Source organism: Schistocerca gregaria, unplaced genomic scaffold, assembly GCF_023897955.1.
Source record: "Schistocerca gregaria isolate iqSchGreg1 unplaced genomic scaffold, iqSchGreg1.2 ptg000699l, whole genome shotgun sequence".
In the NCBI taxonomy this organism is placed as follows: domain Eukaryota; kingdom Metazoa; phylum Arthropoda; class Insecta; order Orthoptera; family Acrididae; genus Schistocerca; species Schistocerca gregaria.
The window spans coordinates 95,001-102,500 of NW_026062078.1; the positions used below are offsets into that span (position 1 = coordinate 95,001).

The following is a 7,500-nucleotide window of genomic DNA, read 5'->3' on the forward strand; positions in this document are numbered from 1 at the left end:
CCACGACACCAGGAGCCGTGATTCTGGCGACTCTATTTCTGCAGTAGTCCTTCAGACAACCATATAGCGCCGCCGGGCACTCCAACTCTCGAAGTCGAGAGAAGAGCGCCGGCCACCACAGATTGTCGAAGGCACCCGAAATATCCACCATAACTCCGAGGACGTACTTCCGCGTGGATGAGTGTACAATACTTACGACTTTGTTGATAGCATCAGAAGTTGACTTTCGAGCTCGGAATCCGTATTGCGAGTCACTCATTCCACGTAGGACTCTATGACTAGACAGTCTAGAGACCAGCAGCTTCTCAAACGTCTTTCCCAAGACGTCCAGGAGACAAATCGGACGGTAGGATTTGGGCATCATTGGGTCCTTATCAGGAGCCTTTTTAATAATAATAACCTCTGCCGTCTTCCAGCAGGTTGGGAAGACCTGTGTTTCCATACATCTATTGTAGATTTTCGTGAGGCCCGGAGCCAGTTTGTTTGCAATACATTGCAGAACTTCTGCAGGAATTGCATCCGGCCCCGGGGCCTTGCGCTTTGCAAAGGAGCGAATAGCTGCCTTCACTTCCTCGATGGAGTAGGGGTACACCTGTATGTTGTTGTGGTAGTGTAACTGGTCTTGCCGTCTTATTTCCTGCTGCATCTCGGTGTCAGTGTCAGGTCGATCGTCTGGGAGGAGCACCCTCATTAGCTCCTCAGCGGTCTCTGACCAGTCCTGTGTCATTCTGTCTGCGTCGCCGACTCTTACAGTCGAGAGATGCATTGGTGAGTGAATTTTTTCCCTAACTATTTTGTATGGTGTACCCCATGGATCCAGAGTCAGGTGAGACTTTACAAAATCTTCCCAGCTCCGCTGGCGATGTTGTCGGAGAGTCTCCTTGAAGAGCCATTTCCTTCTCCTATACTGGGCAAGATGGTAGTGCCGTTCCTCCTGGGTGAAGGACCTTTGATAGCTGCTTCGTGCTCTTCTCATAGACTGCCTGAGCCGGGTGAGCTCTGGAGTCCATGGAGAAGTCGCTTTTCGTATGAAGCGCCTTCGCGTTGGTATTGCCGCGGCCAAAGCCGCCCTGATTGAGACAATTAAGGCCCCTACGGCCTCCTCCACTTCAAAAGGACCGTCTCCCAGCTCCGGAGGATGAAATTCCGCCTCCAACAGGTCCCAGTCTGCTCTCCCGTAGTCGTACTGCATTGTCCACCCCTCTGGCACATGCTCCACTTGTGATGCTATCGTAAATTCAATAGCGTTATGATCACTGGTGGTAATGTTGTCATTGACCTGCCAATTTTGAATAGTATTAACAATGTTTGTTGTACAGAGCGTGACATCAATAAAGGACGCTGCCCCAGCTCTGCTCCTGTAGGTAGGAGGGTTGCCGGGGAGATTTACAACATTTAAATTATGTTCCATAATTATATCTTCCAGTGCCTGTCCTCTTTGATCTTGAACTTGGCTGTGCCATAGGGGGGATTTTGCGTTACTGTCCATTGCTATTATTATTGCTTTGCCTGCTAGGGCTCGCAATACTGTAGATAACTGCCCAAGATAAATATTGATTGGATCCCTGTATTGACAGTATATATTGATTATATACCAAAATGTATTATAAAAGTTTATCTCCACAACCGTTACATGGGAGGTGCAATACTGTGTCAAGACAGTGGTTTTAATTAACTTGTTGTAAATGACAATTGCTGACATGGGATTTGGACCCATTGATATTACCTGGGCAGTGACGGGAAAGCCTGTGACCTTGCCGGAGGCAGAGCTTGGCTCTTGAATTAGCATAACATCGATGTTCTTTTCTTCCGCTATCTTTCGGAGCTCCTGAGTTACGAGGGAGCTCCTCATAGCATTTATTTGCAGGACTTTTATCTTAGTCCGGATGTCTGGTGTAGAAATGGCTATCAGGCCATACCTGGGCAGGATCAAAACCAATCCTGCCGTGCATCTTGACCATGTTTTTATAGGTCTTGTCAATATCAAACTCCCGACCCCGTCTGATATATAATTTTGACACTAAGTCTTGTAATTTTTCGAAGTCTGTGGGAATATTTAACGCGGCAAGATGAATACAGTCTGCATCCTCCAGTGCCGGGAATGTGACCTTCTCTCCGCGAGGATGCCCGACCCTCACCAGCTGCCTCAGAGCCGCGTTTAGGGCTGTGGGTTCCTCCAGTCTTGACAGTCTTAACGTTTCCTCACAAATGGTGTATGTGTCTCCTGGTGGACACTGAGTGTACATTTTTCCAACTTGAATTGTTTCAACATCCTCTTGCGTCATTTTTGGAGTCTGCTGGTGCTCTGCTGCAGAGACTGGCGCGGCAGCCGACGACGACTCCGCCCCCGAGGACGAGCGGGAACCCCCGCTCCCGGCGGATGAAGCCGCCCCGCCGGTCACCGCCACCTCCCGGAAGCCTAGATGACCCCTCCCTGTGGCCAGGAAACCCCCGACCTGACAGGAGAAATCCGTCGACTCCGGCCGCTCTGTCGGAACAGGAAGTGTGTAGGTCTCTCCCTCCTTGCGCGTGAGAAAGCCCCCACTCTGTGAAGAGGTAGACTCCAAGTTGGTCTGCTCGGTCGCCGGATCTCCTGGAGGACTCCTCCTAATGGCCAGGAAGGACCCAACCTGGCAGGAGAAGTCCCGCATCTCCGGTTGCACGTCTGGAACTAAGACAGAATAGACCTTCCACTCCTCCTCTCGCTCGTCGACCGCCGAGGGCAGAGATTCCTGTGATTCCTTGAGTTTCCGCCACCGACCTGCATCTCGCAACTGTTTGCTCGGTGATTTTCGAGTGACTCTATAGCGCGTTGCCATAGTCTGTCCTCTGTATGAGCCGCTGTATCATTATTTTATAGGTTGCACACTCCTTACCGGGAGTGTTGCAGGTGCGTTTCCGGTATTTACAAGGGATGCAGGTGGGCGTTTCTTTGTCGCACTTTGTTTTGTCATGCTTTTCGCTTCCACAATTCCCACATACTGGGTTTAGGAAGCTACAGTATTTTGCAACATGTCCGTAGTCGTGACATTTGGTACATTTAGCAAGGGCAGTATAGTCCTTGACGGATATTGCATTATAGCCTACGTATAGTCTATTGGTTGTAATGATCTGTTTACGCAATTCCGGTGACACTTCAATGGCATGGTGCACAGTGTTTCTGTCACGAGGACCTGCCTTGAAGCGGACCTTGAATTGTTCTATGAATTCTTCGCGAGTCATTTTGTCCTCAAAATTCTGTGCGTAAACACAGTCAGCCACGTCGTCCTGGGTCATATATGATGGTACATCGTACATCATCATAAGTGGCCTTCGCTTTCTGGGCTTTTCGCATGTAAATGACTCCTGAATTTTAGTATTGTTCATTAGTTTGTCACTGTCCTCAGTAGAGGCCAGTTCGACTATCAATACGTTTTTTGTAGTCCTTATCTGATTTATTTTGATTTTATCTACTCTAGGGTTTATACTCTTTTCAAACTTGGCTTTTGCCGTTTTGACATCGTCCCCTTTCTTAGGCTTTATGAAGACTGTTGGGACTGCTTTCTGTACGTTCTGCTTTATCGTATCTTGCACCGTACGTTTTGTCGTGATTGGTGCTGCCGCAACTGCAGCATAAGACTTCTGGGGCTTTGCCGCCTCTTTTCTAAGGCGGTCATTTTCCGCCTTTATCTCTTCATATTGCCCCTCGAGCTTGGCATGCGCCAGAGCCCAGTTGGCAACTTCCTCTTTGATCACCCTGATTTGATCTGCGGTGATCTTTCCATGTTTAACGCTTCGGTCTAGAAGCCGAAGAAAATGGGCGTGTCGCTCCATGACGGAGACGTTTGATCTTGCATCGAATGGAGCGTCTTGCTCCAATAGCGCCGTATCACTCTCCACGTTTTCTGCCATCATTGATTGAATTGAAGAGTGATAAAAATTGGAGGCCCGTCTCTTACCCCGGACCGGCCTCTCTGGCATGGGGGGGGGCAAATTGCAGCTCGCTCACCAGTCCCGCCCCTTGACCAAGAGCTTTAAGAGCTGCTGGGTTTAACACGCCGTTTCCAGCGCACTAGTCCCCTTCCACAACCACATCACTGGGGATTTCACCCGTCCCTCCCCGGCAAATGCCCACCGCATTCCGGAGAGGCGGATTCACCTCTCGGCCTTCGCCCCCTACTCGGCCGAGTTCCCACCTAAAGGCCAAGAACCCAGTCCTACCCAGGTGCTGGGTCGGTCCCCCAGACTTTCGGGGGTCTGGCCCCATCTAACCTAGCCGGGGACATGTCACCATGCCCCGGCTTGACGGAGCATGTCCGGGACATCCCGTTCACGGCGATGAGCCTTTGCCGGCTCGGGCCGTGATCCCTCCCCAGCGAATGTGGCCGTGGGGTTTGCAGAGCTGAGATGTTGTTTGCCCTGCGAGGGACAGATCTTGTGTCCCTTGCGACGCAGCTTCCCCTGCGCCATGCACCCTTTGCTTTCGCCTTGGGTTGGGGGACCATTTAACGTCGTCCAGGACGTGAGGAACTGCAGCAGCCAGACCGCAGGGCCCCAGGATCGTCGTGAGACTTACCCTCATACCCTCGCCCAGCCGCCGCGCTCAACTCAGGAGAGACAGGTGGTGTGTCTCTCGTTACGCAGCTTCCCCTGCGCCACGCACCCTTTGCTTTCGCTTGGGTTGGGGGCACTTAACGTCTTGCCGCGACGGGAGTTTTACGTCCTACCTTGACACACGACAACCCTCACAAATCCACAGCCCAGAGATGTTGAAGGTGGTAGCTGGGTCTTATATTGTGGAGTTTGACATCATCGAGACGGTGCGGCACTCAAGCCCGAGTTACGTTCCCCAGGGGGGTCTCCACACGTACCGGGGGATCATGACCGACCATGTCTCACCCACCGCTTTTGCTAATTAACGGTGGGCCAGTGCGGACCGTGAGGATTGCACCCAGTTAAGGGCTAGCCGTTTAACGTCATGCATGGACGGCCCATCCCGTGTTAGCTTCGCCCCATCTAAGGGGGTTACTGAGCCAGAGAGCCACGACAAGGCCACGAGATTGGACATTACGGTCCCCGCCCCACTCAGGTTCCTCTGAGCCCCGACGCGTTCGTTGACTTCAGGGAATCAGAGGGTCTCCTGGCGGTTTTAACCCAGTTATGGGAGGCAACACACCTCCCCCAGGTGGCGCTGCGCAGACCGCTTTTCTCTGGAGTAGATAGGGACAGCGGGAATCTCGTTAATCCATTCATGCGCGTCACTAATTAGATGACGAGGCATTTGGCTACCTTAAGAGAGTCATAGTTACTCCCGCCGTTTACCCGCGCTTGCTTGAATTTCTTCACGTTGACATTCAGAGCACTGGGCAGAAATCACATTGCGTCAACACCCGCTAGGGCCATCGCAATGCTTTGTTTTAATTAGACAGTCGGATTCCCCCAGTCCGTGCCAGTTCTGAGTTGATCGTTGAATGGCGGCCGAAGAGAATCCGCGCACCCGCGCGCCCCCGGAGGAGCACGCTAAGGCGGACGCGGCCTCGCAGCAAGGAAGATCCGTGGGAGGCCAAGGCACGGGACCGAGCTCGGATCCTGCACGCAGGTTGAAGCACCGGGGCGCGAACGCCGCGCAGGCGCGCGCATCCTGCACCGCCGGCCAGCACGAGGCCAACCAACGGCGAGAGCAGACCACGCCCGCGCTAAACGCCCGCACTTACCGGCACCCCTACGGCACTCACCTCGCCCAGGCCCGGCACGTTAGCGCTGACCCACTTCCCGACCAAGCCCGACACGCCCCGATCCTCAGAGCCAATCCTTATCCCGAAGTTACGGATCCAATTTGCCGACTTCCCTTACCTACATTATTCTATCGACTAGAGGCTCTTCACCTTGGAGACCTGCTGCGGATATGGGTACGAACCGGCGCGACACCTCCACGTGGCCCTCTCCCGGATTTTCAAGGTCCGAGGGGAAGATCGGGACACCGCCGCAACTGCGGTGCTCTTCGCGTTCCAAACCCTATCTCCCTGCTAGAGGATTCCAGGGAACTCGAACGCTCATGCAGAAAAGAAAACTCTTCCCCGATCTCCCGACGGCGTCTCCGGGTCCTTTTGGGTTACCCCGACGAGCATCTCTAAAAGAGGGGCCCGACTTATATCGGTTCCGCTGCCGGGTTCCGGAATAGGAACCGGATTCCCTTTCGCCCAACGGGGGCCAGCACAAAGTGCATCATGCTATGACGGCCCCCATCAACATCGGATTTCTCCTAGGGCTTAGGATCGACTGACTCGTGTGCAACGGCTGTTCACACGAAACCCTTCTCCGCGTCAGCCCTCCAGGGCCTCGCTGGAGTATTTGCTACTACCACCAAGATCTGCACCGACGGCGGCTCCAGGCAGGCTCACGCCCAGACCCTTCTGCGCCCACCGCCGCGACCCTCCTACTCGTCAGGGCTTCGCGGCCGGCCGCGAGGACCGGCCATGACTGCCAGACTGACGGCCGAGTATAGGCACGACGCTTCAGCGCCATCCATTTTCAGGGCTAGTTGCTTCGGCAGGTGAGTTGTTACACACTCCTTAGCGGATTCCGACTTCCATGGCCACCGTCCTGCTGTCTTAAGCAACCAACGCCTTTCATGGTTTCCCATGAGCGTCGATTCGGGCGCCTTAACTCGGCGTTTGGTTCATCCCACAGCGCCAGTTCTGCTTACCAAAAGTGGCCCACTTGGCACTCCGATCCGAGTCGTTTGCTCGCGGCTTCAGCATATCAAGCAAGCCGGAGATCTCACCCATTTAAAGTTTGAGAATAGGTTGAGGTCGTTTCGGCCCCAAGGCCTCTAATCATTCGCTTTACCGGATGAGACTCGTACGAGCACCAGCTATCCTGAGGGAAACTTCGGAGGGAACCAGCTACTAGATGGTTCGATTAGTCTTTCGCCCCTATACCCAGCTCCGACGATCGATTTGCACGTCAGAATCGCTACGGACCTCCATCAGGGTTTCCCCTGACTTCGTCCTGGCCAGGCATAGTTCACCATCTTTCGGGTCCCAACGTGTACGCTCTAGGTGCGCCTCACCTCGCAATGAGGACGAGACGCCCCGGGAGTGCGGAGGCCGCCGCCCCGTGAAGGGCGGGGAAGCCCCATCCTCCCTCGGCCCGCGCAAGGCGAGACCTTCACTTTCATTACGCCTTTAGGTTTCGTACAGCCCAATGACTCGCGCACATGTTAGACTCCTTGGTCCGTGTTTCAAGACGGGTCGTGAAATTGTCCAAAGCTGAAGCGCCGCTGACGGGAGCGATTATTCCGCCCGAGAGCATCCCGAGCCAACAGCGGCGCGGGTCCGGGGCCGGGCCAGGTAGGTCCGTCATCCGGGAAGAACCGCGCGCGCTTGCCGGGAGCCCGAGCGCCCAAAGGGGCGAATCGACTCCTCCAGATATACCGCCGAGCAGCCAGCCAGGACACCGGGGCTCTGCCCAACAGACGCGAACCGAGGCCCGCGGAAGGACAGGCTGCGCACCCGGGCC

The 7,500-nt window shown here is 54.3% G+C and overlaps 1 pseudogene; it reads right to left on the minus strand.

The window, feature by feature from the left end:
* Positions 1-5,178: 5,178 nt before the first annotated feature.
* Positions 5,179-7,500, minus strand: part of LOC126320073 (large subunit ribosomal RNA) — a 2,974-nt pseudogene continuing 652 nt past the window's right edge.